This window comes from Arachis hypogaea, chromosome 3 (genome assembly GCF_003086295.3).
Source record: "Arachis hypogaea cultivar Tifrunner chromosome 3, arahy.Tifrunner.gnm2.J5K5, whole genome shotgun sequence".
NCBI classification, from domain to species: Eukaryota; Viridiplantae; Streptophyta; class Magnoliopsida; order Fabales; family Fabaceae; genus Arachis; species Arachis hypogaea.
The window spans coordinates 111,848,747-111,858,629 of record NC_092038.1 but is presented as its reverse complement, the minus strand read 5'-3'; the positions used below and the strand labels follow the sequence as shown (position 1 = coordinate 111,858,629).

At 39.7% G+C, this 9,883-nt stretch overlaps 1 non-coding gene across 1 annotated transcript; it reads right to left on the bottom strand.

Annotated features, from left to right (window-relative positions):
• LOC112793380 (small nucleolar RNA R71) lies at window positions 1-104 on the bottom strand. The gene has a single exon (XR_003198075.1). It is a non-coding gene; the product is annotated as a small nucleolar RNA R71 (small nucleolar RNA).
• Window positions 105-9,883: the final 9,779 nt, after the last annotated feature.

Below are 9,883 nucleotides of genomic sequence, written 5' to 3'. Positions count from 1 at the left end.
AAGCTTAGAGTGGATGTTCAGACCTTCAAGCAAAAAGATGGTGAATCCCTCTATGAAGCTTGGGAAAGATACAAGCAGATGACCAAAAAGTGTCCTTCTGACATGTTTTCAGAATGGACCATATTAGATATATTCTATTATGGTCTATCTGAGTTTTCCAAAATGTCATTGGACCATTCTGCAGGTGGATCCATTAACCTAAAGAAAACGCCTACAGAAGCTCAAGAACTTATTGACATGGTTGCAAATAACCAATTCTTGTACACTTCTGAGAGGAATTCCGTGAATAATGGGACGCCTCAAAGGAAAGGAGTTCTTGAAATTGATGTTCTGAATGCCATATTGGCTCAGAACAAAGTGTTGACTCAGCAAGTCAACATGATTTCTCAAAGTCTGAATGGATGGCAAAATGAATCCAAGAGTACTAAAGAGGCATCTTCTGAAGAAGAAGCTTATGATCCTGAGAACCCTGCAATGGCTGAGGTAAATTACATGGGTGAACCTTATGGAAACACCTATAATTCATCATGGAGAAATCATCCAAATTTCTCATGGAAGGATCAACAAAAGCCTCAACAAGGCTTTAATAATGGTGGAAGAAATAGGTTTAGCAATAGCAAGCCTTTTCCATTATCTTCTCAGCAACAGATAGAGAATTCTGAGCAGAGCTCCTCTAATTTAGCAAATATAGTCTCTGATCTGTCTAAGGCCACTTTAAGTTTCATGAGTGAAACAAGGTCCTCCATTAGAAATTTGGAGGCACAAGTGGGCCAGCTGAGTAAGAAAGTAACTGAAACTCCTCCTAGTACTCTCCCAAGCAATACAGAAGAGAATCCAAAGAGAGAGTTCAAGGCCATTGATATAGTCAATATGGCCGAATGCAAGGAGGAAGGGGAGGACGTGAATCCCAATGAGGAAGACCTCATGGGACGTCTCCCAACCAAGAAGGAGTTCCCTATTGAGGACCCAAAGGAATCTGAGGCTCATATAGAAACCATAGAGATTCCATTAAACCTCCTTCTGCCATTCATGAGCTCTGAAGACTATTCTTCCTCTGAAGAGGATGAAGATGTAACTGAAGAGCAAGTTGCTCAATATCTAGGAGCCATCATGAAGCTAAATGCCAAGTTATTTGGTAATAAGAGGAAGCATGAACAGCTTCTCTCAATGCAGAGTCAAACAGAGCCCCCACAGTCAAACTCTAAGTTTGGTGTTGGGATGCCACAACCAAACTCTAAGTTTGGTATTGAACCCCCACATTCAAACTCTAAGTTTGGTGTTGGGAGGTCTCAACAATGCTCTGAATATCTGTGAAGCTCCATGAGAGCTCACTGTCAAGCTATTGATATTAAAGAAGCGCTTATTGGGAGGCAACCCAATTTTTATTTATCTAATTTTATTTTTCTTTTTATTATTCTTTTATGTTTTATTAGGTTCATGATCATGTGGAGTCACAAAATAAATACAAAAATTAAAAATAGAATAAAAAATAGCAGAAGAAAAATCACACCCTGGAGGAAGGACTTACTGGCATTTAAACGCCAGTAAGGAGCATCTGGCTGGCGTTCAACGCCAGAACAGAGCATGGATCTGGCGTTGAATGCCAGAAACAAGCAACATCCTGGCGTTTAAATGCCAAGAATGCACCCTGAGGAGAGCTGGCGCTGAACGCCAGAAACAAGCATGGAACTGGCGTTCAACGCCAGAAACATACTGCACATGGGCGTTGAACGCCCAGAACATGCATCACTTCGGCGTTTAAATGCCAGAATTGCATGCAAAGGCATTTTACATGCCTAATTGGTGCAGGGATGTAAATCCTTGACACCTCAGGATCTGTGGACCCCACAGGATCATCTCAGGATCTGTGGACCCCACAGGATCCCCACCTACCTCAACTCACCTTCTCTCTTCTTCACCAATCACCTTAATCCCTCTTCCCCATCACCTCTTCACCACTCACATCCATCCATCTCTTTCCCACCCAATCCCACCCATACGGCTGAAACATACACATCTCTCCCTCTCCTCCATCTCTTCTTTTCCGTCCATTCTTTCTTCTTTGCTCGAGGGCGAGCAACATTCTATGTTTGGTGTGGTAAAAGCATAGCTTTTTTGTTTTTCCATAACCATTGATGGCACCTAAGGCCAGAGAAACCTCAAAAAAAAAAGAGAAAAGGGAAGATAAAAAAATTTTTCCACCTCCGAGTCATGGGAGATTGAGAGATTCATCTCAAGGGTCCATAGCTCAGTAGAAGAGTATTTGACTGCACATCAAGAGAGCATGAGGAATTCCCTCATCAAGAAATACCTGAGATACCTCAGGGGATACATGTTCCTCCACATAATTATTGGAAGCAACTAAGGATAGGAACACCAAAATCATTAGGGATCATGCAACAGAAGTAAGGAAGAGACATAAAGGAGCTCAAAAAGCACCATTGGACCTTCAAAAGGCGCCACCCTCACTAAGGTGGACTCATTCCTTAACTTCCTTGTTCTTATCTCTCTGTTTTTCATTTTTTTATGTTACATGTTTATCTATGTTTTGTGTCTCTACCTCATAATCATTAGTATGAAGTAACTATGTCTTAAAGCTATGAATAAATTTCATAAATCCTTCACCTCTCTTAAATGAAAAATGTTTTTAATTCAAAAGAACAAGAAGTACATAAATTTTGAAAATTGTCCTTGAATTTAATTTAATTATATTGATGTGGTGACAATACTTTTTGTTTTCTGAATGAATGCTTGAACAGTGCATATTTTTTATCTTGTTGTTTATGAATGTTAAAATTGTTGACTCTTGAAAGAATGATGAACAAGGAGAAATGTCATTGACAATCTGAAAAATCATAAAATTGATTCTTGAAGCAAGAAAAAGCAGTGAATAGCAAAAGCTTGCGGAAAAAAAAGTGGCGAAAAAAAATTTAGAAAAAGAAAAAGCAAGCAGAAAAAGCCAATAGCCCTTAAAACCAAAAGGCAAGGGTAAAAAGAATCCAAGGCTTTGAGCATCAATGGATAGGAGGGCCCAAGGAAATAAAATCCAGGCCTAAGCGACTAAATCAAGCTGTCCCTAACCATGTGCTTGTGGCATGCAGGTCCAAGTGAAAAGCTTGAGACTGAGTGGTTAAATTCGTGATCCAAAGCAAAAAGAGTGTGCTTAAGAGCTCTGGACACCTCTAACTGGGGACTCTAGCAAAGCTGAGTCACAATCTGAAAAGGTTCACCCAGTCATGTGTCTGTGGCATTTATGTATCCGGTGGTAATACTGAAAAACAAAATGCTTAGGGCCACAGCCAAGACTCATAAAAGTAGCTGTGTTTAAGAGTCAACAAACTTAACTAGGAGAATCAATAACACTATCTGAAATTCTAAGTTCCTATAGAAGCCAATCATTCTAAACTTCAAAGGAAAAAGTGAGATGCCAAAACTGTTCAGAAGCAAAAAGCTACAAGTCCCGCTCATCTAATTAGAATTAATATTCATTGATATTTTGAAATTTATAGTATATTCTCTTCTTTTTATCCTAATTGATTTTCAATTGCTTGGGGACAAGCAACAATTTAAGTTTGGTGTTGTGATGAGCGGATAATTTATACGCTTTTTGGCATTGTTTTTAGGTAGTTTTTAGTATAATCTAGTTACTTTTAGGGATGTTTTCATTAGTTTTTATGCTAAATTCACATTTCTGGACTTTATTATGAGTTTGTGTGTTTTTCTGTGATTTCAGGTATTTTCTGGCTGAAATTAAGGGACCTGAGCAAAAATCTGATAGGAGGCTGACAAAGGACTACTGATGTTGTTGGATTATGACCTCCCTGCACTTGAAATGGATTTTCTGGAGCTACAGAACTCTAAATGCATCAATTACTTACTTTTGTAAACCCTAGTAGCTAGTCTAGTATAAATAGGACGTTTTACTATTATATTAGACATCTTTGGTCTCAGTTTTATTTTATTATTCATCTTAGGAGACTATTGATCATGTTTTGGGGGCTGGCCATTCGGCCATGCCTGAACCTTCATCACTTAGGTATTTTTAACGGTGGAGTTTCTACACACCATAGATTAAGGGTGTGGAGCTCTGCTGTACCTCAAGTTTTAATGCAATTACTACTATTTTCTATTTAATTCGACTTATTCTTATTCTAAGATATTCGTTGCACTTCAACATGATGAATGTGATGATCTGTGACACTCATCATCATTCTCACCTATGAACGCGTGACTGACAACCACTTTCGTTATACCTTAGACTGGGCGCATATCTCTTGGACTCCTTAATCAGAATCTTCGTGGTATAAGCTAGAATTGATGGCGGTATTCATGGGAATCCGAAAAGTTTAACCTTGTCTGTGGTATTTCGAGTAGGATTCTGGAATTGAATGACTGTGACGAGCTTCAAACTCGCGATTGCTGGGCGTGATGACAAACGCAAAAGAATCAAGGGATTCTATTCCAACATGATCGAGAACCGAAAGATGATTAGTCGTACTGTGACAGAGCATTTGGACCATTTTAACTGAGAGGATGGGATGTAGCCATTGACAACGGTGATGCCCTACATACAGCTTACCATAGAAAGAAGTGACAAAGATTGGATAAAGACAGTAGAAAAGCAGAGATTCGGAAGGAACACAGCACCTCCATACACCTATCTGAAATTCCCACCATTGGATTACATGAGTAACTTTATCTTTATTTTCTATTTAATTTATTATTATTATTCGCAAAACCAATAATCTCTTAAATTAGTTAAATCCGCCTGACTGGGATTCACAAGATGACCATAGCTTGCTTCATACCAACAATCTCTGTGGGATCGACCCTTACTCACGTAAGGTATTACTTGGACGACCTAGTACACTTGCTGGTTAGTTGTGCGGAGTTGTGACAAAGTGTGATTTATGTTTGAGAGCACCAAGTCTTTGGAGCCATTGTTGATGATCACAATTTCGTCCACCAAAAAACAAGAAAAGACACAAAACAAGACAAACCAAAGATCAAACAAGGAAAATAGACAAGAACAACTTGAAGGTCAAAGATGAACAAAGAACATGAAATTTGAAAATTGAAAGCCAAAGAAAAGCATGCAATTGACACCAAACTTAAAACATGATACTGAACTCACAGAAAAACTAAAAATTACTAAAGAAAAATAATATTTTTGGAAAATTTTTGAAAAGAAAATAAAAGACTCGGACCCAAAAGACAAAATTTTCCTAATCTAAGCAACAAGATTAATCGTTAGTTGTCCAAACTCAAACAATCCCCGGCAACGGCGCCAAAAACTTGGTGCACGAAAATTACACTCACACTATGTAATTCCACATAATTAACTAGCAAGTGCGTTGGGTCGTCCAAGTAATACCTTACGTGAGTAAGGGTCGATCCCACGGAGATTGCCGGCTTGAAGCAAGCTATGGTTATCTTATTATTCTTAGTCAGGATACCAATAGGGTTCTTTAGTTTCAGTTGTAAAAAGTGAAAGAGCATGAAATGAGTATTTGTTACGTAGTAATGGAGAATGTGTTGAAGTTTTGGAGATGCTTTGTCTTCTGAATCTCTGCTTTTTCCCTGTCTTCTTCTTCAGGCACGCAAGGTTCCTCCTATGGCAAGCTGTGTGTTGGTGGATCACCATTGTCAATGGCTACCATCCATCCTCTCAGTGAAAATGGTCCAGGTGCACTGTCACCGCACGGCTAATCATTTGTCGGTTCTCACTCATGCTGGAATTGGATCCATTGATCCTTTTGCGTCTGTCACTACGCCCAACCCTTGTGAGTTTGAAGCTCGTCACAGTCATTCAATCCCTGAATCCTAGTCGGAATACCACAGACAAGGTTTAGACTTTCCGGATTCTCAAGAATGCTGCCAGTGGATTCTAGCTTATACCACGAAGATTCTGATTAAGGAATCCAAGAGATACTCATTCAATCGAAGGTAGAACGGAGGTGGTTGTCAGGCATGCGTTCATAGATTGAGAATAGTGATGAGTGTCACGGATCATCACATTCATCACATTGAAGTGCGAATGAGCATCTTAGATAGAAACAAGCGTGTTTGAATAGAAAACAGAAATAATTGCATTAATTCATCGAGACGCTGCAGAGCTCCTCACCCCCAACAATGGAGTTTAGAGACTCATGCCGTCAAAAAGTACAAAGTTCAGATCTAAAATATCATGAGGTACAAAATAAGTCTCTAAAAGTTGTTTAAATAATAAACTAGTAACCTAAGTTTACAGAAAATGGGTAAACTAAGATAGATAGTGCAAAAATCCACTTCTGGAGCCCACTTAGTGTGTGCTGGGGCTGAGACTTGAGCTTTTCACGTGCCTGGGCTGTTTCTGGAGTTAAACAACAGGTTGTAACCTATTTTGGGCGTTTAACTCCAATTGGTAACCTGTTTCTGGCGTTTAACGCCAGAATGGAACATGGAACTGGCGTTAAACGCCAGTTTACGTCATTTATCTTCAAAAAAAGTATGAACTATTATATATTGATGGAAAGCCCTGGATGTCTACTTTCTAACCCAGTTAAGAGCGCGCCAATTGGACTTTTGTAGCTTCAAAAAATCCATTCTGAGTGCAGGGAGGTCAGAATCCAACAGCATCAGCAGTCCTTTTTCAGCCTGAATCAGATTTTTGCTTAGCTCCCTCAATTTCAGCCAGAAAATACCTGAAATCATAGAAAAATACAAAAACTCATAGTAAAGTCCAGAAATATGAATTTTTCCTAAAAACTAATAAAAAATACACTAAAAACTAATTAAAACATACTAAAATTACATGAAATTACCCCCAAAAAGTGTATAAAATATCCACTCATCATGACGTGCACGCGTCCACGACGCGTACGCGTGATGCAATCTATGCCTTGGGCACTGCGCCAGCACAAAGCCAGCCCAACTTTCGGCCACTACACCTTTTATGTCAAATTCGCGAGGTCACGCGTGCGCGTGGTGATGCTTGTGCGATTGGTACACTTTCTATATATATATATATATATATATATATATATATATATATATATATAATGCAAATATAGACTATATGCAGAAATAATGAGAAGAGTCACTAAAATTAGAAGCTAAGAAGAGAGGAACGATCATACCATGGTGGGTTGTCTCTCACCCAGCACTTTGCTTTAACGTCCTTAAGTTGGACGGTCCACAAGCTTAATCTGCTTCTGTTGGCGGGTCCTCCAAGAGGAAAACCTCTAGCTCTTTATTGTCCTTCATTTTCTCACCATGATACAACTTTAAGCGATGTCCATTAACTTTGATGAGATTGGAACTTGAAGGATGGCTCAGGTGGAAGACTCTATATGGCTCTGCCTTCTCTACTCTGTAGGGTCCTTCCCACCTTGATCTCAGCTTGCCTGGCATGAGCCTCAGCCTTGAGTTGTAAAGGAGAACTAATTCCTCAGGTCTGAGCTCTCTCCTTTTAATGTGCTTATCATGCACAACCTTCATCTTTTCTTTGTATAGCCTGGAGTTACCGTATGCTTCTAGGCGAAGGTTCTCTAATTCTTGTAGTTGCATTTTCCTTTCAGATCCGGCCTTCTCAAATCCCATGTTAATTTCTCTCACTGCCCAGAATACCTTGTGTTCCACCTCCACAAGGAGGTGGCAAGCCTTTCCGTATACTAGGCGGAAGGGGCTCATCCCGATTGGTGTCTTGTATGCTGTCCGATATGCCCAAAGCGCATCCTGTAGCCTAGTGCTCTAGTCCTTCCTATGAGACTTGACTATCTTCTCCAGGATACACTTTATCTCTCTATTAGACACCTCTGCTTGTCCGTTAGTCTGCGGGTGGTAGGTATTTGCTACCTTGTGGATAATCCCATGCTTCTTCAGTAGTCCTGCTAATCTCCTGTTACAAAAGTGAGTGCCTTGATCACTCACAATTGCTCGTGGTGATCCAAAGCGACAGATAATATGGTTTCTAACAAAGGAGACAACAGTGTTAACATCATCAGTACAGGTAGGAATAGCTACCACCTATTTAGAAATATAATCTATAGCTAACAGTATATAAAGATAACCACTAGAGTTTGGAAATGGACCCATGATGTCAATGCCCCAAACATAAAAAATTTCACAGAATAGCATAATTTGTTGGGGCTTCTCATCCCTCCTAGATATATTCTCAAACCTTTAGCATGGGGAACAAGATTTACAAAAGGTAGTAGCATCTTTAAAAAGAGTAGGCTACCAGAATCCACAGTCTAAAATTTTTCTAGCTGTTCTTTGAGGGCCAAAATGTCCACCACTCTCATAGGAGTGGCAGAACTTTAAAATGGACTGGAATTCTGATTGAGGCACACACCTTCTAATTATCTAATCAGCACCATACCTCCACAAATATGGGTCATCCCATATATAATATTTGGACTCGCTTTTCAGCTTGTCCTTTTGATGCTTAGTAAAATTGGGAGGGAAGGTATGACTAACTAGATAATTAGCTACAGGTGCATACCAAGGAACTACTTCAGATACTGCATGCAAGTTATGAAATGGAAAAGGATCATTGATAGGAGTGGAGTCATCCTTATTGTGCTCAAGGTGACTCAAGTGGTCTGCTACTAAATTCTGAGAACCACTCTTATCCTTAGTTTATAAATCAAATTCTTGCAGCATTAGTATCCAACGTATTAGCCTTGGTTTGGACTCTTTTTTAGCTAATAAATATTTTAGAGCTGCATGGTCTGAGTACATTACCACCTTAGTACCAAGTAAGTAGGCTCGAAATTTATCCAGAGCAAAAACAATGGCTAGAAGCTCTTTTTCAGTGGTGGTGTAATTGGACTGAGCAGCGTCTAATATCTTTGAAGTATATGCAATTACAAAAGGATCCTTACCTACGTGCTGGGTCAGCGCCGTTCCTACAGCATGGTTGGAGGCATCACACATAATCTCAAATGGCTGGTTCCAGTCTGGTCCTCTTACAATTGGAGCTTGAGTCAAGGCAATCTTCAGCTTATCAAATGCTTCCATGCAGTCCTCACTCAGCTCGAACTCAACATCCATCTGCAGCAGTCTAGATAAAGGTAAAGCTACCTTACTGAAGTCCTTGATGAATCTCTGGTAAAAACCTACATGGCCAAAGAACAAACGGACTTCCCTCACAGAGGAGGGGTAAGGTAAACTAGAAATGACATCTACCTTTGCTGGATCTACATAAATACCAGTATTAGAGACAACGTGTCCTAGAACAATACATTGTTGGACCATAAAATGACACATTTCAAAATTCAAAACAAGGTTTGAACTAACACACATGTCTAATACTCTAGCTAAGCTATCCAAGCAAAGGTTAAAAGAATCACCATACATACTAAAGTCATCCATGAAAACTTCCATACAGTCTTTAAGGATATCTGAGAAAATACTCATCATGCATCTTTGGAACGTTGCCGGTGAATTACATAAGCCAAAAGGCATCTTCTTATACGTATACGTTCCAAAGGGACATGTAAAAGTAGTTTTCTCCTGATCTTCAGGAGCTATATGAATCTGAAAATAGCCAGTGTAACTATCTAGAAAATAGTAGTGTGATTTACCTGACAGGCGATCAAGCATCTGATCGATAAATGGTAAGGGGTAGTGATCCTTATGAGTGGCCTGGTTGAGACGCCTGTAATCAATGCATACCCTCTAGGCCTTCTTCACCCTAGTTGTAATGAGCTCTCCATGCTCATTCTTTACTGTTGTGACTCCAGATTTCTTTGGAACCACTTGTACTGGGCTGACTCATTCGCTATCTGAGATTGGGTAGATGATGTCTACCTCCAGTAGTCTGGTCACTTCCTTCTTGACAACCTCTAAGATGGTGGGATTCAGTCTTCTTTGGGGTTGACAGACAGGCCTTGCTCCC